The 26,997-nt window shown below is 39.5% G+C and overlaps 1 protein-coding gene across 1 annotated transcript in view; it reads left to right on the top strand.

Annotated features, from left to right (window-relative positions):
- Nucleotides 1-26,997, top strand: part of LOC119139858 (FAST kinase domain-containing protein 5, mitochondrial) — a 112,821-nt gene that overhangs the window by 37,172 nt on the left and 48,652 nt on the right. The window contains exon 4 of the transcript XR_005101466.1: nucleotides 2,349-2,469. The gene's annotated coding sequence lies outside the window, so the exon portion shown is untranslated. The remainder of the gene's footprint in view (nucleotides 1-2,348; nucleotides 2,470-26,997) is intronic.

Here is a 26,997-nt window from a genome sequence, read left to right as displayed (position 1 = left end):
GCAAGCGTTTAAAAAAAGAAAAAAAGAAAAAAAGATCCTCTCTGATGTTGCCACGGTAACACACGAGGCTTTAATGACAACCTGTGTTCGGGGTGATCATTTGCAGCTCTCCTCTGCATCTCAGATGGCTTTACACCTTTTCACCATCAGGCATTCATTTGCATGTCAAACTCATTTGTCTTAGGCGCGATAATTAACTTGTGCTCTGATGTATGACAGCTTGCATGTTTGCATGCATGGAGCAACAAAACTCTTGTATGTCCTCGTTCCATACCAGTGATGATCCTTTACCTTGCCCCCTCCCCGCCATTTCCAACTGGACTTAAATACACACACTTATTTTTTTTCGTGTTTATCAGACCTTCCACCAGGCAGGCACTTATTGGGATGCCTTCATTTTCCAGCTCCATCTTGTTGCACAGCCCGAGGCAGACTATATTGGCCAGCAGCTTGGCAAGTAGGGCTCGGGTAATAGGTGTACATCGTCAACATATTAATGTCTCCACTCAATTAAGGTTGAAGCTACATGTTGGCCAAATATCATCAGGCTAACAGCTCAGACTTCTTCCAGGGGCACCTAATCAATATTTCATCTTGATACGCACAGGAAGAAAAACATACGCTGTTTTATATGTTGTTATAATAACTTTGTTGGAATTTGGAATGAGCATTTTACAGATTATTATTTTTTTCATATGGGACAACGTGTGGATGTTCCTAACTCCTTTTTCCGTGCCTGTATTGTTAAGTCAAATCATTGGGCTCAGACGAGTCGTGCCATAACTCGGATATCAAGTTGCTCAAATTCCCATATGAGGTTGTTCCTGTTTAGACGGAAAACAAGCTGACACTGAATCGACAGCGCATCTGCTGATTGGAGCCCAGTCGCTTCCAGACGCTTTTAATCACCCAATCAATTGCACACAATCAACGGAATTGTTAATGACCAATTAATTAACTGATCAATTACAATGTCATCACTGTTTAGAATACAGCGGGACCTTCAAAGTCCAACCAAATTCGTTGTTGCAATCTCGAAATAATAGTTGGCTATAGTAAATCACTACCTCGGTAATTAAATGTGCTTGTGAATATTCTCATCCGTTCACTCTTAAGGCATTGAATCGATCGCAGCAAAAAAAAAAAAAATTTCGCCTCTCATCTTAGATAGAACAGCTCCAGGCTGAGGGTAGGTGCAGAAATCCAATTATTTATCCTCGAAGTTAGAGGCAGTCATTAGGGGAAAGCCAATCACTGTTGCTTGGGCGGAGTCGGGTTAAGATTCAATTGTTTTCACTTTTAAAAGCTGGAATAATCACAATGAGGAACTTCTCTTGTCGTAATAGTTTCATGGTCATAAGATCTCGACAAGTTATGGATACTCATCAGCTCATCCATTGTTTACTTTTCAGCTTGCAAATGAAAATCAAGTAGAAAAAGGTCAAATCTGATTGGCTGCATTTCCTGTCGCGTAATCACGATTCATTAAAAAAAAACACAATTGATGACAAAGCCCGAGCTTCTTACTGATCACGACATGAAAAGTCATGTCGGGCATACGTGACATAATCACCCTTTATAGAAAAATATATTTCATAACTACAGTAATAAATTTCATATGCACTTCTTTTGGAGCTCATACTTTTGAGTATGTGTAGTGCAAATGAATAAATGATTAGGTTATTTCCACCTTTTACAAGTACACATGCAAATGGGTGGGAATCTGCATCCAGCTTCAAGTCTCCCCACAGAGACAAATTTTCATTTGAACACATTATCGCCCCCATTAAATCTTGGGGAAATTGGTTAGCGAGCCGCCGACTTTATTTACGGTTACCTCGGGGCGTTTTGGAGCTTGTGCGGTCTCTTAAAATCTCCAACACAAAAAGTTCACAGTTAGCGACATTAGAGTTATACATGCTTTGCTTTGACTTTTCAGATAATCTTTGGACCTTTTTTTTAATTCAGCCTTGCTTGGTGAAAATACACATACTCGATTTTAGCCCCCGGATATGAGACCTAGTTGTTCTTGTTGATGCATTATTTGAGGTTATTTTCGCAGTGTAGAAGCTTAAAGGCTTACTGTATCCACATGCTCCGAGATTGTTCGGGCAGTAAAGACTTGGAAGAATGATGGACTTGTGATGGAAAGAAAAAAAATAGACTGATGTGGAGTGACTGATAGAAGGAGAAAGGCAGTAATGATTGTTCATCACAATAAATAAAACACCATTGCTATTATCAACCTTGATATTGCAGACTTGTATTTTACACTTCGGTCCGGCTGTAAATCTTTTTTTTTTTCTTCTTCCTCTCTCTCTCTCTCTTTTCCCATCCTTTCTCAACAGCTGTTGCAAGCAGGGCTGATAACAGCACGCCCACGCTGATTAAATTGCAATCGATTGCTGCAAAATGTCAGGAAATGCAAGGATCTGCTGCCATTCGATGTGCATCGGCGGAAAGTTGAAGGTGAGGCTGTGTATGTGTGTGTGCTGTGTCATGCAGTGCGAAGAATGACAGAAGGCTTCTGGCTGTTTAATTGGTGTTAACACTTGTGGCGCACAGTTTGCAAGCGCCGTCTCCTCGGCCGTGACCAGTCAATGAGAGTCAAGAGGGTTGAAGGCCTTCATAGGGTACAGAACTAACTGTTTTTGGTAACGGAAAGGCATATTTGACACGGAACTACATGCTTTCTTCTGGCCAACTACTCAAGTTAGTTTTAGAAGAGTTGAGGTGGCGAGTATGGGCACTTTTTGAAATATGACATAGTCCTTCCGTTTGTGTTTTTTCTTTTTTGATTTTGGGGTTAGCTCTCTTGGACACAAGTTGAACCAACTGAGCCTTTTCATTTATGGCATCTGTGGTCTCAAAAAAGTGTTTTTCAGGGTGAAGAATGATTTCTCTCACGTTGCCATAAGGGTGCAAAATATTAATTGTTTAAAAGCAGTCAGCTCACTTCAAAGGTTTGAGGCGATCTTTAAATAGATCTCTATTATTAGGATAAGTAGTTGTACAGTGTGCAGTAATTGCCTTAATGATCTGCTTGTTAAAATACATAATTGTGTTGCTCATATTTTACTGCCAGACCTTTTCCCATGTCTTGATAATTTATATTTACTGTTATCCCGCATTCACCATCTCTTATTAAATAATGATCTTATTAAGCATGTATGGTGAAAGGCATGCTTTGAACTTGCCAAATAGTGATCCCGCCCTAATTGTTAAAAACTGCAGCCATTTCTATCCGTTTTGTTGTAATTCACTTTATTTGTGATTACATGTGTGATTACATGTGTGATTATTTCTCATCTTATTTCAGGTGTTAATAATTGTTCACATTTATGGGCGTGTGAAATCAGTTTAGCGTGATAATTTTTCATCTGTCAAGATGTTATATATACGAAGGATATGCATGTGTTAGTTTTTTTTGTAGAAAATATCAGCTCCAAAGTCCATCCAGTCTATATTTTCGAGTGCATTTGTTATTATGGTTGCTCAGATGACTTTGAACGAGAGGCAGGGTTCAGGAACATAGACAAACAAGCATTCACACTTACATTCACGCCTTTGGATGATTTAAAGTCCTCAGTGACTCTAGCATTCATGCATGCTTTTGGAGTTTGAGCGACAGCCGCGGTACGCAGCGAAAATCCATCCGAGCGTGGGGAGAATTATATCAAAATCCACACAGGATGGCAGAGCACAGTCCAACCCCCAAAACTTCAGAATTGGAGGGAGATATGCTAACCGCTCATGCAGTGTCGTAGATAACAGATGGGACGTTTGTAAAACTTACAACTCTCAAAGGTCTCATATTGGAAATTAATTAAAAGACTAAAATAAAAGTCAAACATAATTATGAATAAAGTGATAACACAAAGTTACTGATGTAAACTTTTATATACAGCATTCTTTACAGAAAACCTGGCAGCAGCCTTGAGATGGATTTGAATAGAAACACCAGAAAATAAGTAAACTGACACGCCAGATGGTGTTTTCTTAGTTGGATATAAAAAGAGTTGGTTTTGACTAATCCACTCGGGAAAGCATTACTAAATTCCTTTGAGAACGAGTAAGCGAGCTCGGGGGTTTACCCGAATAAATGCAATGGTTTACTGGTAAAAACCTGACTAATAACGCAACGCCTCTGTGCGATCAATAGCCCCACGAAGCGTCTTTTCTTCTGGATGCGTCGTGGATATAACTCGATAAATACAATCATGCAAAATACCCTCACTGGATCTATTCGTTTACATAACGCTTAGACTCGCGGTGTTTCGTAAATGAGCAAACAGGGAGCCCAAATTGAAATAGTTCTCGCTGCTGACACTTAGTCATGGTCAACCTGCTCACTTTCAAAGACAAGAGAAGACTTTCTCTCGGGGATTTTCTGGAAGGCGACACACGGGGGAGAAAGCCATTAATCAAAGGCACCCTCCGGTCACAAAAGAGCCTCATGGAAAATATCTACAACCTTCTCATTTCGGCTGCTAGATTTCTTGGCAAAGCCTTAAAGTGCAATGTCATGAATGGCTGGCCTCCCTCCAAAGCCATTAATGATGCCGTGATTGAACCCCTCGTTTGCGCAATCAACCCCGCCACGTTCAAAATGTCATATACGTTTGTCAGGAATGATTATTCTGAAGGTCACATTGTGATCGTGATTCTTCGGGACTGCTGCTTATTGTACAACTAAAAAATGTTCGGTGACGGACAGCGGCTGCGCTCTCAAGTGGACCCCTGAATCGTTTATTTTTTATTTTAGGGGGCTGTCGTGAACAGAATCATTTCCCCGAGCGCATGAAATCGTCCAGAAAACAACAGCTGATGGATACGTTATGTTACAGGCGTTCATTAGTCAGTGTCAAAGCAAATATATAAAACACTCAATTCAAGCACGATAAAGCTTGGCCGACGTCGTTCGTGCTACAAACAATATATTTCCGTGAAGAATTTGATGTCATCATTTTCACGGCCACGTGCATCTCCTGCCGTTGAAGCCATGTGGAACGCGTTGACTCTGACAAGGGGGTGGAATTGCCAAAATCCTTTTAGAGATAAAAACAGGACACAGGACTGCCGCTTGCTGTCTTTTTGTTTTTTTAATTGGAATTCCTCTTCTGACAGTGGCATAATGAATCATACAGACAACACAAATAATTTGTGATTCACCATAAAACTTAACAACTGCAATAACATTTTAACTATCTTGCAAATCCATGCAATGTCCATCAACTGAATTGCTCATTCTTTAAATTTTTTTCCCCAGTTACGTTGGCGTGGCCAATTGTTGCTCGACAAATCACAGAGCTCAAACATAAGTCAAGTGCAGGTAGATTATGCGTATGCCATGCTCACTTCCAGTCAGGCAGAAACTAAAGAAACTTTGAGGGATCCCTCGGTTTGCGACATTCCCGACACACGATTAGTTTGAAGTGTGAACTAATATTTGGTCAAATGACACAAGATATGCTCAGTTACCGCTTTACTTACCGGTTTTCATTTAAAAGTTCTACAGTGTATTAAATCGAGTAACTGGGCAAAAACCCGGCCGAGTGACAGCTTCTATCTCGAATAACCCGCACGTTCGCTCGTGAGTCAAGGCGCCACTCTTCTGTATTGCATGAGCCTAATGCACTTATCTTCAACAAGCATCTAAAATTAACCTTGGGCTAATGTGTCATCAAATTGAAAGACATTACTTGATTAATGTAGCAGCCATTTCCATTATACTACACTTATAAACCAATTAAAACAATCAAGCTATACAATGGCCATGCCTGTTAAACACGCATCAAGGATTTTTAAAATTTTTACCAATACACATTAATTTTGCATTTCAATTCATACTCTGTATTAAATATATAATACATATTGTGATAAGAAAAAAACCTCCTTGATTTCCCCATGCAGTGTGTAGTCACTGGCCAATGAATACAATTGAGTGCAACCAGAACAGCAAATAATGATTGAGGAATTGCAGCCCATTTCCCAAAGGGTCTCATTTGTTTAGAGAAAGAAGATAGAAATACATGTTGAATGGCTATTGTGTGAATACTAAATAAATGGCATTATTTAGTGAAAGCGTCTATGTTGAAGCTGTAAGTTGACACTAGTTGCATCTTGATTGTTTCATTTGAAATCATTTGTGGCTGTGCAGAGAGGCGAAAATCACACCAACAAAAAAAAATTCAAGCCATAGTTTTTCTACCTTGCTGTAAATGAGAAAATATTCAAATTTGTGTTATTGTATTTAACTAAAAAACTGTGTGTTAAATTTGAAAGCCAAACAAACGTCATTCACAGGGCACAAAGTGTTTCGGCAAACAATCATTTACACTCACATTCGCCCCCATGTATTTTGAATGAACCGAGCATGCATGTTTTTGGAATGTGGGCAAACGACACCACACGAGCGTGGTGGGAATATGCAAGAATAGGAACACCTGAGCTGAGAATCAAACACAGAACATCTTGACTGTGAAACAGATGTACTAATTACAACTTCAGCAAGCTGCCCCATTAAGAATCTTGCATTATTCAATGAGAAGATAGGGAAAGTGTCTAAAATTGCACCCTATTAACGGTGTGATCTACCAGTATTTAAAGATCTTATTAAATGAATTCTGAGATTTCTGTGGAGATAAATAAGAAAGCTTCCCTACATTTTGGGACATGGTTAAAATGCAGAATTACATTAACTACCGTATTTTCCGGACTATAAGGTGCACCTAAAAACCTAAAATTTTCTCAAAAGCCGACAGTGCGTCTTATAGTCCGGTGCGCCTTATATATGGACCAAATTCCTAAATTTAAACTGGCCCGAAGCATTGTGTCATGTAATCAATCATAAGTGGCCCGCTGAAAACAATGAATCATGAATCAAAAAGACTATGGATCATTATTTTGTGATTATAAAGTAAATTGTTGCGTTTGAAGTTGAAATAAAAAAGATAAAATGGAGAATGATTTGATTTGGATTTAAAAATCTGACATGATGCATTAATGGTGCGCCTTATAGTCCGGTGCGCCTTATGTAAGGACAAAGTTTTAAAATGGGCCATTCATTCAAGGTGCGCCTTATGGCCCGGTGCGCCTTATAGTCCGGAAAATATGGTAGCTAGCTTCCTTGAATATTGCAGAATTGTGAGAGATTTGGCGAGAAAAAAAGAGCTTGAACATTTTTTAACACGTGTCCTTTTTTTTAGTCATTCCAATTTGGCAGGATTCATAACAACACTCCTCTGTGATGTGCCATATTTACAAGATATATTTATTCTCGTTTTCAAAGCCTTTGATGGATTTTCCTCTGTTGTGTGCTCAGTAACATTCTTAGAAAATGCAAGATAAGTACAACATTCATAATGGCAGTAAACATCAAACATGTTTTATATTTACTGAATTGAGCATTAGTAGCTGTGAATTTTTTGTGTTCCTTTACACATTTTGCTGGGTGACCTTTGCTCAAGGGCATTGGCACTGCCTCATACCATGTCAGTCACTATAGCCTCTGGCATTGTTTTCTTTTTCCTTGCTTGCCGCTGACAGTCAAGATGGTCTTTCTTGGCTGGCGTTGCTCCACGGCAGGCACACATCACCCTTCTCACAGAAAAAAAAAAAAAAACTCCGACGAGATGAGATGAAACATTGTAGGGCTGCACTTCTTTTCTCAATGTGACATGAACATTTTGCTCTCAACAGAACAAACATAGTGGACATGCCAGACTGTCTGGCTCCTTGGGTTTATGGCACAACAACCTTCTTTTTCTATCTTGCTAGCATATTTTCTGTAGCGATTGTCCTCGTGAGTATAACGGCCGAGTTGGAGCCTATCACAGCTGACCTTGGCCAAGAGGCAAGGCGCACGGGCTATAGACATTTACACTCAGATGCACACAATGGACAATAAAAGACAATGTGTTGTCTTCAATGAACCTAGACAATATACACACTGAACTGGTCGGCAGTCAATTACATGGACTGTAAAACTGAACATGCTAACTCCACACAAGGGGTGTTCAAGTTGAGATTCAACTGTGAGGCTGACATTCTATGCACAAACCCTACGGTGCTGCCCACCACGTGACGCCCTAAAACTATTTTGACATAATTAATTGATTTAACAGCTAAAACCTTGCTTGAGGACCACGCTATCTGAGGGCCTCTTGTTAGCGTTTATTAGTTTTAAATGTTTCCCAGCATTGATTAAGCCATAGCACTTTTTTTTTAATTATAAAAATGTTAGTAGTCACCACCAAATCAAAATGTCACAAAACGTATTGAAATAACTAGGAATATCAAGATCACACTTTCTTAGCACCTGAGATTGAGTCTTGAGTTTGGGTGCATTTGATTTAGCGAATACGTTTATTTTATTTATGTAGGCTAAACTGATGAGTCCACTATTGTTTTATTACCCCGTTAAATGCAACACGTGAGGAACAAGCTTGCTAGTCACCAAAAACTTCTAATTGAAGTTTGGACATAAGACGTCACAATTTTTAACCAATGCATCGCTCTCTCAATTATTTGACGATACCGTTGCGTGAGGCGTTTTCCTATCAGGCAAGGCAGACTTAAGGCTATTCTCCGGAAACCGCTATGCATTTTTCATACAAAATGTACCACGAAATCAGACCGCATGAACCCGCAGTATTTTCAGCTGTAGAAAAGTGAGGGGTAATCACAGGTCATGGATGGCCAGCTCAGTTTTTAGGCGTACTTATCTGAGGCTGCGGTGGTTGTTTGGGACCGACAAAGGCGGCTGTCTTCTCCTCTTGTTAAAAGGGATCATCCGATGACGAGGCAGCGAGAGGCGAGGCTATAAATTTGATGGGGAATACAGGAAAGAGAAACTCTTATCGTGTAACTGCTTTCCACAAAGGTCATAAAAGACACCCCGCAGGCATCAATGTGCTGTGGAAGCTCTGGCCAGCAGACGAGGACTTGTTTGCACAAGTGCTAACACGTGCATTTTATGCAAAAGTGCCTTGAGATAATGGTCTTAAACTGTGTGTGTGTGATTGTATGCAGTGTTGCCGCACACAATCCAATGGTACAACAATCGTAGTGTATAATGTCCTTCAGCGTTGCATTTTATTTCCCCTCAGCCAAGGTGGAAGCATATATTGCTGTCCCTGCATGAACCCTCCACCAGAGTTTTATTCAAAATGATGATACTCCATTCAGGTATCACATTCTGCAAATGTCATTTTTCTGTTCCCCCTGTCTCCTTTTACATATCAATGGTGGTAGCTGACCAAAGAAAGTGAATAGCACTTATAGAGAGAGAGTATCTACCGTTGTGCACAGCACAAGTCGCTGTAATTGGGCTCACCACAACTTTGAAAATCCCAACACCCCAACAAAAAAAACAAAAATTCCTTTTTGTGGGGTAAAAGTTTTTTTCCTTCTGGTAGACCAAAAACAACAGGCTTGTGCAGCTTCTTCTGGCATACGCCACATGAAATCAAGCATAAGCATCTCTACGGAGCGTAATATTTTCTCATGAACCAACTTAACAGTAATTAAAAATGAAAATTTTTCAGAATAAGCGTTTTTAAAAATACACGAAGTGAAGTCTTTTTGGGGACAGAAAAGGCCGCGTGTGTTAAAAGGCCACTGGAAGTGCAGTAGTTCATGTCCCTTCTGCTCACCATTTCTTCGCTGTAGATTTTCTTGACCACAAGTGTTATTATATTTTTGCAGTAAGAAAGTGGTATCAAAGGGAGAGAAAAAAAATTCAACTATTCAAATGCGGCTATAATCAGCTTTACTTGAGAGGACCAAGGGAAGTGTCAGACACGACAGAGGAGTCATTATAAGGGATTGGCGAGGAAAGATGACGAGAGCCCGAGCAATCAGTCCATCCTCTGGTGCAAGAACCAAATCCCCAAAGGAAACTCGGTGCAAACATTCGATTTGTTCACGGGCGCCTCTAAGCGAGTCTGACTTCTGGTGTGTCCTACCTCTTGCTGCACATCGAGCTCCAAACAATCAAAAGCAACTCCCGATTTGCAGCTTTCCTGCCACGTCTGTCATCATTTGCCTCCATCTTGACAGTCGTCATGGTTTAATCGTGTTAAATGAGATGATAAAGATAATTGTATATTCATTTGGTTTGATTTGGGCATAATCAGCGCCTTGATTTGTTTGTTTGGATCAGCTGGATAGATCGCTCAGATGTTGCATGATGGGCGGTATCATCAGCAATGGTACCATGTCACATCATTCAGACAAAATCTATATGTATATTATGTATTATATGTATATTATATATATATATATATGTATATTTCACATGCGTGCGCAGTTTTTAACTTTTGCATCAGAGAAAGACGAGCAGGAAGCACAGGAACACGCACACACACAAGCACACAGATTTTTCTCTTTTCAGAAGATCTATTAAAACCTTTAAAAATCAAGTGTAAAATAATTGACCCTGGGGAAGTACTAATCTTATCGCATTTGCTAGCACATAATATCCTGACTGATTCCACTTATAATGTGTTTTTTGGGTTACATGTTGTGTCCTTTGAGAGCTGAAATGACAGGAAGGATTGCATCATTTAATACGAGTGAAGACTTTATTTTTTCTCCTTTAAGTGCTCATGGAACCAGAACCTAATTTGCATCTGCAGTCAATGGAATTGGTTGGGACATTTACAGGGAGCCCCTGCAGCACATGTGAATATTCCCAAAGATTATAAGATTGTGTTTGGCTTTTCTTCATAATGCTTCCGTGTTTGTTCAGGGCAGAGGGGGTGGCGCAAAGTGAGCCGCGCTTGCGGCTCGGGGGTCAATATTGCAAATAGTGTCTCGAGTTGAAGTCAAACAGTTTTGATCCCCAGCTGATCGAAAGGTTTACTCATCCAAATGTATTTCACACAGATCCCCATCCACTAGCAATGGCGTTTTTATAGGGGAAAATAATCATCGCAATGACTTTTCTTTTCTAATTCAATTTTCTCTTTTATGGTCTACGTTATACATAGCATCTGCAATTTACTACAACGTTTCAACAATGACAAACAAATTGTCCCTAAGATGCAGCAATGCGGAGTGGCTCAGAGATAGTCAAGCTTAGATGGATGTCTTACACGAGCCACTTGTTGCTAGGCAGAATTTGCACATGTAATTGTTTGTGCCAAATAGGCTGACGGAAAATTGGCAAATACAAGCTGATTGTCAAACAGGTCTGCTGGCAGGAACAGCAATATGGAAAAACAAGAAAAAATTGTCATATACAAACCACGCCCACTACAGTTTGAAAATTAGACAGACACACAATAAGCAATAAAAACAAAATCTGTGCCATTATCTTAAGTAGATTTTAGTCTGAGGAATTCAATTTGGAACTAAATTGACACACAATTATCATTATAACTGTGAAATTTGTGTTTGATGATGTGCTGTCAGAATATTTGGCCAAATGGTTCAATAAATGTTGGGAAACACCGGCTAATTTAATCTATTTATTTTACGAGTGTTATTAGCCATGTATTTTTTTTTTTTTACTTCATTTATTTGTTAATTTAATCTACTCTGTCTTTTTCAGTTTAAAAATTTCATTTCAGTTTTTCTTCATTGGTTACGGGACTTGCTTCAATTAGCTTTTACAAATGTACATCATCTTTCTACGTCCTCCCCCAAAGCACCGAGCAGCAGATTGGAGAAAGGTTTTTAGATGTACGGTATGCCTCTTCTCACACCCACCGTTATGAAGGAAAATCAATATTCTTCCAAAAAGCAGAAAATAACGAACATTGTGTTCTTTGTATTTTAGTTCATGTTTTTATTCAATTCGAGGGACATATTTTTATGTCTTTTAGGGAGCCAGGCATTTAATCCCAGGTCTGTGTTTAGCCTGTATATTGAGAAATATATATTTTCTGGTGATATGGTAAAGGAGGGTCTGAAAATTTCTGGCACTGAATGAATTTTAAAATTCTATTACTACTTGCATTATTATTCTCAAATAAAGACAGACAGGGGAATTTTGTTTTACTTTAACCTTTAGGAGCGCAAAGAAACTCAGAGTTTGAATGTACTATATAACTTTTTGATGTTAAGCTAATTTTTTTTAGAATCAAAGTTAGTCGTTGGATCTGGCAAATCTTTAGAAAAAAAATTAAAGAGTTAATTTTTACTTTCTAAATCGCTTTCTGAAACAGGATGAATTTTCCTTGGAATTGAACGTTTTCATGCACTTGTTGCTTTGGGAAAAGATTCATACTCGGCTATTGACTCGAGATGATAAATCTGCAAATGTCATACTGCCCAAAACCGGAACTGGCTGAGCTATTATGCCGCAATAGATGTGATGTCATGCAAAGGGGCCATTAGGCTACTACTCTGTGTTGAATATAAAACGCATATTAACAGTGCCAAATTTCACTCGTACACTCCGCCGTGCACCCGGAGATCATAAACGAGAACCTTAGATCCCAGTAACAAGCCTTGTCTATCACTTTATTCAAACGCGTTTTGTCACTTTGCTACAGCGCCCCTGCTGACATTGAATTAATATTCATCTCTACCTTGAGACCTTTGCAAAACTTCTCATCAACACTGCCGCAGCAGCCGGCATGCACTGAGAATTCTCACTTTAATTATGGGCTCTTATTATCATTGCACAATGACCACAGAGGTCGATAATTCTTTGCTAAATTGACCCTCAGAGTGTTTTTTTCTTTCACCCGCCTGGTTTAAATAAAACATTTTTCCATGCTTGTAGAAGAGGAATATAAAGATCGCAATCGCAGAGCCGTGAATGAACAGCCGAGCGTAAACGCAAAGACCGCAGTTGTAAATAATAAGAAAGATTTCAAGCGCACGAATGAGTTTATCAGGGAAAAAAAAAAGACATACTGTATATTTCTCATTTCAGACAAAGACAGATTGAGAAGAGAGATATTCTAACATTGCATGCAATTATATTCCAAACCATGCATGAGCAGAAACGGGGTGATTTCCCAGGGGGGGTTGTGCTAATCCATTCAAGTACCATGGCACCTTTTCATGCACTTCTTTAAACAAATGATATTTTTAGCCCGCTGTAAGGTCACGCTATTTACATGCAATTCCACAGCTTCCAAGACTATTAAAGGTGGCAAGTCCTTCTTCAAACATTACAGTGTGCTGGATCCCAATTTACACCTTAAAGTCCCAATGATCGTCACACACACATCTGGGTGTGGTGAAATTTGTCCTCTGCATTTAACCCATCCCCGTGTGATTTTGATCCATCCCCTGGGGGAGAGGGGAGCAGTGAGCAGCAGCGGTGCCTCGCTCGGGAATCATTTGGTGATCTAACCCCCCAATTCCAACCCTTAATGCTGAGTGCCAAGCAGGGAGGCAATGGGTCCCATTTTCATAGTCTTTGGGTTTGAACCCACAACCTTCCAATCTCAGGGCGGACACTCTACCACTAGGCCACTGAGCTGGTTAACTAGGTCTTAAGAATGAGTCAGATTCTTCCCTCTTTCTCTCTTTGTGATTGTGTGTGTTCATGTTCATGTGTGTGTGTGTATGCCTGTGTTTGTGAGGCAAAGAGCAGCTCTTTGTATGCTCTCATTTGCAACCCGGCAACACGTCCGCCATGCTCCAACGTCAGCATGCATCAGTTAATGTCTCGACGTGTTCTTTCACGGGAAATCTGACAAAAAGCAGAGAAGGACTTATTAATAATCTGATTTTCTTTCTTCTTTGTCAGTGCTTCACTGACCCAGCGTAAAGCAAGCCAGTGACAGTATACGTATATATGGGTGTCTCTGATGGTGTCTTAATCTTAGATTTACAACTAGTGACTGTCAAGTGACTCATGTCTCGACTTCTCTCGTTTACCTTCTTTTAGAAGAGATATTTTGGATGAAGGATTTTCCGACCTATCACTCCCAGTAGGGTAGCTCTAAGGCAAAAATGTGCGCTCCCTCTAAAGGGCAGAGGTGCTGTCAGACAAAAAAATGCCTTTGGCCTTCCTTCTAACCTGTCCGCTGTACACTGTGGATTTTCCTGCACATTTTCACCATTTTTTAAAAAAAGAGAGTTTCTGGCCTTTTTGCTGGTATGGCTAGACTAACAAATCAAAGAAAAGTTTTTATTTTTTCCAGCCAATGTAAGACTTCAAAAAAGAGCTATGAGCATGAGCGATTTATCGACGTGGAACTCTTGAGTTTCCGCAGCCAGTGGAAACATCCCGGGCCCTTTTTTGCACAGCATCACTTTATTGAGATGAAGTCTTCTAGTCTAGTCTTCAATCTTCTGTTGTCAATAAACCATTCACACTGATTGACAATTTAGGATCTTTACCAAACCCAGAACTTTAGAATCGTGATGCGGATGTTCATAATATAACTTTTTCAAGTAACACACAAAAAATGTCTTGTTTTGGTTTAATGCTCGGAAGCCCAACTGAATTCTCACGAGAACAGGCTGAGACTGTGAATCAAAAGCAATTAGCACGCGTTTACCTCCATCGACGAACCGGCGAATTAGCTCTTTTGCCAGCGTGTGCCTTTGTGCGTCTGTCATTTGGAGCTGCTCTATAATCAAACGTATAGATGCGTACACTCGAGGCAAGGTGAAGAGGCGTGCTGGGATATTTACCCAACGTGCATTGCGTTATGGTTAACCTACTTTCTCAAATTCAAAAGAGGGGGAGCCAGTAGCTGGCAGCTGCTTCTCATACTTTTATGCCAACTGAGTGTTCTTTGAATCTGGCTCAAACACCATAGGTGGATACGGAGATTCTCTAATGCTTTATTTAGAGCTGCTTGAGCTTCATCAAAGTCCTAAATAATCTTGCTAACCTGAAATTATTACACTTCTGAAGGTGTGTGGTCTCCATGGTCACAGTTTTAGGTCGTCCCTATTAGAGCCAATGCAAAATAGAATATTGCCCAGTGCTCACTCAGGCAACTTTATAGATATCATATATGCTAACAGCTAACACCACTAATGATAATATCCTTTATAAATGCTAGTTTTCTTTTGCGTTATTTTTTTATTTTTTATTTGGCAATAAATATAATATTTACTTCATCCCTTTTCGTTATATTTACAGTCAATACATAATAATAATTTCAAAAATCTTTGTACAAATATTATCATTCTAATGGCTGATGCCAAAGGATAGACCTTTGGTACTGGATGCCGTTTAGCTGCTGCAAGTGTACCTAATGAACTGGCCGGTAACTGTATATCAAGGACAGCTTTCTCGGTCAAACTTCGTTAAAAATGCATCCTCCTAAATAATAATTAATTAATGGACTGAGCTAGTGGTGCCCATTTATATTCTCTTTTTTTACAGGCAGTAAAATGCCTGCAGAAAAGAACAACAACAACAACCAAATAAACAATCTATAAAGGCATTTAAAAAGATGAATTAAATAAATTCTTGTCAACAAAAGAAAAGTGGTTTGGATAACGACAGAGCGGAATTGTTTGATGTTCACTTAAAATAATAATTACCGTTTGCAGTGATAACACAAATGACACGTCAACACCTGTCGTTTTTATTATTAGCGGTCCCCCTCATGCGGTGGGGCTGCTGTGACATCCCCCACGTAAGCAATCATTAAGGAGATGTTTTAATCAGCCGAAAGACACGAGAGCAGCTATGCACGCATGCATCATTTATGCTCGCTTTACTGCTGGCGAACCGTGCTGCAGAACTTAACTAAAAAATAAATAGCATGGTGTTTTCTTTTGGGCTTCAGTCTCTGACAACATCGCTCAGAGAAACAATGCTCTTTAATAATTGACCAGCCGAGAGTTTTTTTTTTTTTCTCTCTCATCACTGCAGTGCTGCACCATTTGTTCCCCCAAAATGTTGATGCGGGCAATGAATTGAGATGGACGCACACTTCCCAAGGAATGGAAACAACACTTTGAGGGCATTCTTACATATCTGATGAATGTCTTTGGAAGAGTTTGTCTGACACTTCAAAAGTGATTCACCAAGTGCTTTTATATCAATAGTTTGCTTCCTCTGGTCTCAATCAGTTGAAAGGGTTTGTAAACAATGTCTGTGTGCGTTTGTGTGTGCGTGAGAATTTTCCACTCGTACAAAAACGTCACCATAAACCGATGTCAGTCTCTTCTCAAGAGTGTAAACATTAACAAGGTTTGCTGAACAGACTAGCAAGCGATTAGCCAATAAAACGGCGCTAATTAACTCCAAATGGAACAAACTTTAATATTTATCTGGACAATCAAGCATAATATAAGCAAACATGCGTTATATTGAATTGGAATATTTGAAGCCCCTTCCCCACTGAGGGGCAAACATTTTCCACTGCTGGCGAAAAAAAACAAAATACACGTTCAGATTTGGTCAGGGTTTGTCCAAGGTCGCAAATTTTCGCCAAACGTTCTTTTGCCAAACGTTTAAATCATCCAAAACTGCACCGGTTATTTTTTACGTTTTAACCTTGAGTTGCAAACTTTCCTCTCTCTCTTTCTCGCCCCATAAGTCTTCCAGCTTGTTTGTGACACGGAGACAAAGCGCTTAAAAGGTGACACTTTTGGAGACCCGAGATATTTAAACATGACAGAATGTCTTCGCGTCTCCGCTTTATGCATCTAATGGCCCACTTTGTCTGAGGGAAATAGGCAAGCGGTGGACTATTTTTGCCCAATTCAAAGGCAAGGAAAGTGTGTCATGACCCAGTAGCACATGATAAAAAAGCGGATGAAACTTGTGTGAAGTCCTGCCGCCTCGGCCCCCCTCAACGCTGTAAACATTATTCATGATCGACAGATTGGCATGCATCTGAACCCCTCCCAGAGGAGAGCCACTTTTGAACGAGAAATCTAAATAAAATGTGTGTGTAGTTTGGGAGCTTTTTGTTCGACGGGAGTCAATAAAAGGATTGTTAACTGCCGAGGGTTTAGAGTGACGACCGAGTGTCAGACTCTACCAAGAATAGTTGCAGGACAATGTGGAAAAAAATTGAATCAAACTGTCTGGCCTGTCAGAGTGTTCAAAGTGGAAATACGCTTAGCGGCCACCCGGAGCGCCATCACAAACGTCGCTGCAACAAAGACAACCGTGGCCACTTTTGATTGACAGACACTCTTGAGTCATTTCATTCATGTTATGAAAATGACTTTTTGACAGTTGATTCAGAGCCAGGGTTAAAACCAAAACGCACTAAGTAAGGCTTTGAATGCTGCTAGTCAGTTAGCAGGATTACTCAATTTCATTGGAGATTTTCATAGGGGAAAGTTCATATATATACACAAAAATTGGTCGGTAAACGAGAAGACTTTCCAGGGTTAATTTACCTGAAAATACTGCTACATATGCTTGAATACTGATTTTTATCTTTCGTGAAGAGGCATGTGGCTTATTGCCCAACGCTGTGTTCCAAGTAACTATAATGAGCAGCTGCCGTCTTAGTCAGGAGACCTTGTGCGCTGCATTAGATTTTTGCGACAACATCCCTTTGGTAACAAGAATGTATTTACTTTTTTCACAACAAATGGTAGAGGCGTGCGACTATTACTTATGTCGTTTCCCAAGAACCAGTTGTCTGAAAACTAACAGACAAACAAAATATCTCGCTCCACATTTTCCAACTTTTGTCAGATGAATTTATCTTGTTTGCGGCTTCCTCTCCCATTCCAAAAATATGCTTATTAGGTAGATTAAAGATTCTAAATTGTCCATAGTAGGATTAAACTATTTTAGGAAAATAACCTTGTATTTTTTTCTCTCAATATTGACATTTAGTATGCTTTGTTCCCAATGTCCCTTTCCTATTTTAACAAATGCAAGGAATTAATGAATCCTTATTCAGTTTCATTCATGAAATCAAATGACGCAATATCCAACCACATACAAACAAATTTATCCTCTTAACTTATCCGACCGCTGACAAGTTTTCCAAATCATTTGACCCAAGGATGCATTTTAATTGTTCACTACTCAAGTAGCACACGGTGACTATTTTTTTTTTACTACGTGAGATGAAAAGAACGTTACATAATCACCTCAAGGTCTAGTGAGACAGAACAATCACTGAAAATTACACGCACCCAGCACGGCACTGTGCAGCAGGCTTTTAGCGCAACCTGCTCGGCAGCCTTGCAATCTGCTCCCAATGACTAGACGAATTACAGCGTTTGCATTAGCAAATTTTGTCATGTCACAATTATATTGCAAATAGAATAAATTGATCAGTTCTAGTACATGGGTGTGACTACGTTCAAATGAGTGGTTCCTGTTTATTTTTTGTTGATGGTGTCATTTGTCTATAAAATTAGGGGTTCGCTAAAGACAACAAAAAATAAAATAAATGTACACCAACTTACAACAAACAACTTTATTAAAAAAAAATTGTCTATCACAGAAAAAATGTGAATTACAATTTACACACCAATTTGTCTGAAATAAAAAAATACTGCCACCTACTGTAGTGTTTGTGCAATTACATTTGCCACTTTTTGACTGAACTAGAATAAAAAACAGATGAGTAACAATTGCCGATCCACATTCAGCGGTGTTAACAGTGCACACAGTTAAACAAAAGTACAAAATGAAAAAACTCACTGTAGACCAAAACATACACTACCGTTCAAAAGTTTGGGGTCACAAAATTGTTTGGGTGACCCCAAACTTTTGAACGGTAGTGTAAATATTATTATAATAAAATATTATGAATTAAATATTATAAATTATATCTTATATTTGTATAAGATTATAAAAAATCTATGAATATAAGTATACATATATATTATAAGATTTTTTACACAGAAGATTATATATATAATCTATAAATAATTATCTAAATAAATATATACACTACCGTTCAAAAGTTTGGGGTCACAAAATTGTTTGGGTGACCCCAAACTTTTGAACGGTAGTGTACTTTCCAAATGCTGATGTCAGTCATTAGGCCACGCCCCTTAAAAGGCACACAATTTAGACACTGTGATGTCCTGCTTGTCCCGGTATACAGTAATCCGACGTTATAAGATCCGTTTATTTCTTTACATTCATTTTATCATATTATATACAATAAAATGCAAATTAAACAATACAAGCTCTATTTAAAAAAATAAACTTGTCTATCAAGATACCTGCGACATTAGTTTTTTGACACTTTGGTCAAGTACTACTACGGAGTGCCTCTGAGTTAAATTGGCAGCTATTACATTGGTTTTCATGAGACAGGTGTATCAAATGAAATGAGGTCGGTTAAAAAAAGCATTATACTCCCCAGCAGCTTTGAATCCAAACTGCACATTATCAAATAGAAATACATTGTCTCCATGTCACTGAGTTTGTTAATTCAGTTCAACAGCAATCTCTATTCTGCATCTCTTACAATTAGCTTTGTGAAACTCTGCTAACAATTGAACGTAATAGACAGATAGAAGCTAGTGAGAATGTTGGCCGGGAGCTGGAATGCCGCCCACCGTTCCACCGTGTCACTAATGGTGTTTGCTTGCTGTGATCACAACTGTGATGAATTAAAGGCAAGGGTCACATTTTGTGCACTGCATGTAAATGGATTTAAGGAAAATGGACACATCCTAACTTTAGCTTAGAAGATTTAAATAATTAAATCGGAGTGGTTGCCTCAAAAACGTGACATTGAAACCATTTTGTAAGTTTGACTTGCCGGGTTGGAAACGAGCGCGGTGTATTCAAACGGGGAGCCTCCAATTTAAACTTGCTTCTGAGTAATGTTAAAATAATGAAAGAAAGAAATTGATACAAATTTGGACGATGTGAGACATCACCAAAATGAGCAAGAATTTAGCTGGAGCCAAGTGAGCATCTAAAGTAGGAATTCTTTTTTTTTGTGTGGCAGATTTATCCCGCCACTTGGTAGATTCTAGACGTTTTACATGGCAATCCCGCCACATGGTAGATTCTGGACGTTTTACACAGCCAGCCTTTGACCTTGGACTTTAAAGTGGTCTTTGTTGTGTCTGTTCTGCATAGCCTTGAGTGCGAAAGCGTGTGAGCAGATTCTCCGAGTTGACACTGACTGAATGCGCTTCACGATGTTATTTTATTCACTTCGCGTTTGAATGAATATTCATATATTGTCACGGGGGAAAAAAAAAAGCTGCTCATTCATAACATTTAATGTGAACACATGGTACATGCACTCTTGCCCAGATTGTTACGTATCACAGCAATAGTAATTAAAAGCATGCTCATGTACCCCATAATGCCAGAGCGACGCTGTCACAAATGCAAATAGTAACTACTTGTTCGTTAATGCAAAAAGCTAATAAGCTAAGCTATCAATTTAATCAATCCTCAGTTATGCAATATTACAGTATGTACTCTTCTCCATGGCAATAAAAGTCTAACTAAATGAAAGTAGCAAGCCACCATTAGTCGACGTTTAAAGGCAAGGCCAGCGTAAAAAAGAGTTGTCCCATTTTAGTCATTTAAATAGTTCAGCGTTGAAGGAACACCATGAGAATTGTAAGGTCGATATTATAATGCAAATGTGGAAGCATCGCAATATGGATGATGGCATCCTCTCACTTCTGATTAACATTTTATGCAACAACTCCTACTATACTAATCACAGGGCTTATTTGCTTTTTTTGCAAAGTGACACCAATAAACAATTAAACAAAAGCAGGTCACATGTTACATCTGCATGCATTTTGAGCTGGTGATTAGTTTGTTATGCATTTAGCTGATCGGTGATGGGGTGAAAATGTCCATATACTGTAGCCGGTCATAAAACCATCGAGAAGACATGCATGGTGAGCTCATTTGAGGGAAATTACATATCCCCACATGATTGTTAGCTTGACGTTACACCCAAAACCTGTCTCATTATCAAAATGACTTTTCCCGTTATGTCAGAAAGGGTCAGTTTTGTTCTAAAAGAGAAGATTGTATTTCTTTGTGATTTGCTTTCCAGGTGCACCATTGGAAGAAAAAAGAGAAAAAGAAATTACCATCAGAACCATCTCGCTCTGACTGCAAGTTCAATGTGTGTGTGTGTGTGTGTGTGTGCGTGTGTACGTGCGTGTGTGCGTGTGTGTGTGTGTGTGTGAGGTGTGTATAAATCATGGGCAAAGAACACCAGCTGTTCACAATCGAAGGGTGTCTTTCTGAATTCTAATAAGTATTCTCACCACCTCTGTCAATGTTGTTTGTATGTTTGTATAAAGGCCTATGCCAAAAATCTCCAGAGCAGTTGTCGTTACAATCTGGAGTGGCGGCTTCATGATTTGATGCTAAATTTACTTTTAATGGGGTTTTCGCTACATCTACTAATCCTTGTGGAAATACAGTTGAACAATTTATTTGCAGAAATACTTCATAATTAGGATCTGAGCATGATGGCCGTTTTGGAATTACTCTTCTTCCCACTAATAACTTTTATTTTTTTCCTCAATGTGCTGGAAAACTCACCAATTCTTCAAGTCTGTTTAAAATGTTTGTGATTGGTTCCTAATGCTCTAAGTAGTGACCCTTGACCAGACAAAATTGCCCTGAACATCAGTTTGACGGATTGACACAGAATTGGGTCACATGTCAAAATTCAACATTTTAGTTTTTTGGCAAATTTCATGAAAGTAGGATTTTTTCTTAGCCTTTTCAAGTCTAGTCATGAGTTTGAAGATTCTACAGTTTTATATAATAGTATTTTGTCAGGTATTATTTTGTATCAGACGTGAAAATCAATACAGACATTTTTTAACAACATACATCTGATTAGCATTATCTTCATTCACAATGGCATCATCTCTAAAGATTACAAAAATGTTCGGTATATATTGTAAATGGAGCCATTTTCTGACCTTAAAAAATCATTAGTGATAATCACAGTGAGAACTCAATAACATAATCAGTGTAGATGAAAATGATTATTAAAAATAGCATCAACTTCATTTGAACAACTTTGTTATGCTGTTACCTACAAAGTATAGCTCCCAGATTGAACAATGTCTGTGGCCTACACGGTGGGAAAAAAGTATTGTTGCTGGAGAACTGACTCGGAGTTTTCACATTGGTCATAATGATCGCTGCCTGGCTAATGTTTGTTGCATCGTTGCCTGAGGCCGAACTGGATCACCACTGGTGCTCCTTTATGTTAAATCGAGCTGCCTATTTGCATGAAACATAACACAAGTGGTTATTGGGCTTATGTCGGCGTCGGTATCACCGCTGTCTGTCAACAGAATCACATTACACCTCCCGAGGCCCCTTTTACTTACATTTATCAGAGCGAGAAAGAAGCTGTCGCGTTGTGGAACAGATCCAAAGCACAGAGCAGATCGCGGGGAGGGTTATTTCTAATGAAAGATGAAGTTGACCTTTAAGAGACACAAGATCGGGCATATTTGGGCTAATATCTATTAACGTGGTGGATTTTGAGGCGGTTTTATCCAAGCCACTGGCCTTGGCTGCGGTCTGTCCTCTTGAGTGCACTTGTAGTGGTGGCTTGACAGCTGATGTCACATATTCATATGCTCCCCCCCACCCCCACCTTCTTTGTTGATCAAATATGTACTAACCGCCCTCTGGCTGTCATTTCATATCACACAGACGACACAATACTATCAGTTCCTTCCTTGTGTACTTTCCCCCAACATCAGACTCAAACCTCCCTTGGGCTGAAGTAATTAAATGACAGCTAATTCCTTTCATGAAATACCCATTAACATCATGTTGTGATTTAGACACCTTTGTCGTTCAAAGGTGTTTTGTCGGTGAGTGTCAAAAGAGGCAACGGCTTTTTCTAATGTGTTTTTCGAACAGGTTGTTCAAATATACGTAAAATGAACTCATTAATCAACTCAATTAATTGGGTTTGATTTGCGATCCGTACACACGTTTTCTGCAGAACTCGTCCTCATTAATGTCCCGGGTGAGCTGCAGCCTGTCCCAGCTGACTTTAGGCCACAATCATAGTTTATAATCTCCATTATTTGAAAATGGATTTTAAAACACTGCAATGTGCATCCCAGCAGTTTTCCTACTAGGGTAGAGATCCATAAAGAAACAATACACGAAGTGCCGAATCTATCATCTTTTTTTAAGGACAATTTTTCAATGTTGTTAAGTACATGTTAAGACATTAATATGACCTGGAACCTGCAAAAGCTGAAGTCCCATCAGAATTAAGCGTGAAGACTGGGATAACTCAATTTTTGTCATTTTACCGGAGCGCGATTTAAGGTTTTATGGCTGCAATAAAATCTAGGGGATTTATATCTTGGTGATTTATACGCCAATGATTACTTCTTCTAGATCCTTGGTTTTGCAGAAATTGTGGTTTCACCCAGATTTGGGCATTTTGTCAAATCTAATAAATTTGAAGCCGAATCATATTGGATCACGTTAGTAGCACAACTGTCAGACGATTGATTTCAGTTTCATAGGTTGGATCTCATTCAATAGCACCAGTCAGTCAGTTCACTAAAAGACACATACTGGGATTAGAAAAACAACAAAAAAGGTTGTGCTCTAAGTCCAAACATCTAAACACCAACTGTCATGCTCAAAAACGTAACTGGACTCTCACGAAATTCCCGATGGCCACCACAATCGTGGTCTTGCTGAAACAAAACATGTTTGGTGTATCAAAGGTTTCATGTGTGGTGCCTTTTTCGTAGAACCCAGCAAAAGTGATATATTGTTGCAGTCATACGTATGTGCTTTCAGAAAATAACGCAGTATTCGGCACTGTATTCACCAACATCTAGTGTGACGTATAAAATATTCATCAGACAGCAACAACTGCTTTCAACACAACAGTAAGCAGTTACGGCCGTTACGGCTCTGATGTTACTTCCTACGCTGGAAAATCGCTGCTTCCACTTCAACACAGTTTGTTGTGGTTTATTCCAAATAGAGACAGTGTCGGCAAAGTGCCAGCTTTTACAGGCAGTGTGAAAGCGGGAATATATCAGAGATCACGGCTCGCCAACCCCTGGAGGGTTTAAGAACCATGGGCATAAACAAGCTCTTTGTTTGCTTTGAGATCCAAAACATAAAAAGATTCTGTCATTTTAATATTCGACCCCCTGAGGGCAGGCACGCCGCCGCGTTCAATGACATCCCTCAGTCCAAATGAAAATGACCCTCTCCATATCGTTGCGTTGATGTGCCGAGCGTCGGCGAAAGGTGGAAAACGAGCTCTTAATCGGCCGTGTTGTTGAATTATTGAATTAAAAGCTTAAGTGAGCGGGGTGAGCATGTCAATTTGGCACAAATGAAACGGCGCTCGCCTTGTTTCATTTCCATCTGAAAAGATGGCTTGTGTATGTAAAATGTGGAAGAATGGGGGGTATTACGCCGATCACTTTCATTGTCTGTAATTCCTTTTCACCGCGACTGTCATCAATCTGAGAGACAAGTCGCATTCATCCAAACGCAGCGCACTAGTCTCTAATCTGCATTCTGCTCCATGCCGGAGCACTTTTCTGTACCAGAGCTCTGTGTAATCAAGGGAAAAAGGTTTATTCCAAAGCCAATTCTTCTTAATTATGGCAGAAGTGGAGGTTCAAACTGCCTCAGTGAGATGGAGTTTAAGACAACGTGAGGGCTAAGTGTGGCGCACACGCACGGAAAAAAGGAAATTGTTGAGCCCTCGTCTACTTGACATTCCTCTCACCTGTCTGCCGACATTCCCCCGTGATCTCAAACCTCGGGACTGATCCACATGAAATGATGCCGTGTTTGTATTTCAATGGGATGAGTTGCCGTGACCCACGCAATCTCCCTCTCCGAGACTATTTCAACTTATGCAGATGAGCTCATCAGAGCTTGCCTGTTGAGATGAGACATCTAGGTCTGGAATTGTGTCAATAGCGGCAGCAAAACAAATGCAAATCAAAATCCAAATTAATGTGTTTTACCCGAGGAGGAAAGCGAGAGTCGCACTTAGAGTCTGTGCTCAGTAGATGACAGGATTCTGTTTTCCGCCAGCTTGCGCGCAAACATGGATGCAAATAAACGTTCTCAAAGTGCTGACCGTTGAAAGTGAGCTACAAAAATTTCCAGAATCCACACCAAGAAACAAGAGCTTTCAATGTTAAGATAAAAAGTGGAAATCACTGCTTTATTTGCCCGATCCATCTGTGTAAACATGCAGTCGCTCTTCATAGGCTCTGTAAAGCAAATGAATTGGTTCTGGTCCAGACTTTTAGAGGAGAATTCCCCCAGTCCTGCCGATGTTTATGTCCCATGTCGTTCGTCTGCAGCCTCCTTCGCAAAGCAGGTTATCTCCAAAAAGGGAATCAACCAACGGATGGATGGACCGAATGTTTTATGTATGCCGACCAAGGCCTTTTGTCACACGCGCCCACTCTTTCATTCTCCATTTTGCTGAAAGTCACATCCAAGGCTGCATTTTCACTGCGTTTCTCGATGCCTAAATTCCATTCACATGTATTTTCCGAGTTATCCATAAGCGCTAAGTCTCCAAATGACCCACATGCCCCCCTCGAGTGCACATGGAAAACCAAACAGGTGTTAACAACGGGCAGAGGCAACACAGAATGAATCATAATAATAAATAATTAAAGACCCCGTGAATTTGGCACACCACAGGGAAGCCAAATCTGAATAAATAAATAAAAAGGCAAGTGCATCAAATGAGGTGCTCAGATCGTGAAATATGTGTCAGTTGGTAACAAGAACACAGTTCACCTGCACTTATAAAAAATAAAAATAAAAATCACAATAACAGCAATCACAAGAGGATCTTTGTACTGCCTGTTTGTAATACAAACGTTTAATGTTATATGGTTTTCTTCTTGCACATCATAACTGCAAGAAACCTCGACACTACTCAACTGGCATTCATCTGCAATCGTTCTTCTTGTTTGGTAACATGAAATATTCAGAGCATATTCAGTGGTCTTTTTTTCATGTGTGTGCGCGCACTGTGCTGGTGTGTGTGTACATGGCATCAATCGGCAACGTGAGCCTTGTATTAATGAGGTACATCCAAACCGACCAAGAATCAGATTCAAATAGTACCTTTTCCTCCTCAAAGACTAATCAAGGTTACACATGTATGGAGAACATTCACAATGATTTATTTATTATTTTGAACAGATAAGAATTAAGCAGCCGATCGGTACTGTTACTTGAATCCGTCAAGCAAATCAACAGTTAAGCAACGTACTTGTTGCCTTTTAAATAATGCTTTTCTCTTGATAGCTCATTAACCCAAATGCTAATATTGTGCGGCTATCTTTATACATGATGCCGAGTTGCTATCCGTGGCACAAACTGTCTTCCTTGAACCATGTCGTGCAATTTGCTCCTTTTTTTTAATGAGCATTTTGGAGCAATTGATGGACATATTGTTCCCGTCTGTAAAATTTTACATATTTAGTGCCACGGGGGGCTTGTGAATAGGAAGTCATTGCGGATGTCCCCCCCCCACTAATCAAATTATCTAAATTTTGTATTTACAAGTGTTAACACTTAATGCATTATTTGTTCGGTTGTTTGCCGCCGCAATGACCCATTTTACCCCCCACGGGGATTATTAAAATTTAATTTGCTCCACGGTCTCAGAGTTCTTCTCTAGGAGGAAGAGAGGGAAGAAAAGTCTCATAGCAGTTGAGTGTTATTTATTTATTTATATTTTTATCACACTCACATGTCTGTTTGAGATGTTTAAAATAAATAATGTAACAAAAAATATACTGACGCCTCAAGCTCCGCTGTCTTTGAATTAGCATCGCCGACGCTACGTGACGCCATTTGGCGGGACGCATCAGAGAGTGAGTCAACTCACCTTGTGATGGGATGCACTAATGTACAGTGCATGTTTTTTTTTTTTATTTGTAGTTAAAAATATAGAGAGCAGTGACAAAAAATAATGGGAAGGGGGGGCACACTGAGCTCCTCCAACAATGTTTGAGATTCGATCCCTCCAAAATACATCTGCTGCCACAGTGCATTGCTATTATTGGAACAGTTGCAGGGTTATTCATGTTGTTGTTAAAGCAACACTATGCGGTATTTGTACTTTAAAATAGAAGCTT

This window comes from Syngnathus acus, chromosome 21, assembly GCF_901709675.1.
Source record: "Syngnathus acus chromosome 21, fSynAcu1.2, whole genome shotgun sequence".
NCBI lineage: Eukaryota > Metazoa > Chordata > Actinopteri > Syngnathiformes > Syngnathidae > Syngnathus > Syngnathus acus.
Note: the sequence above shows the minus strand (reverse complement) of the source record. Positions and strands in the feature narration are given on the sequence as shown.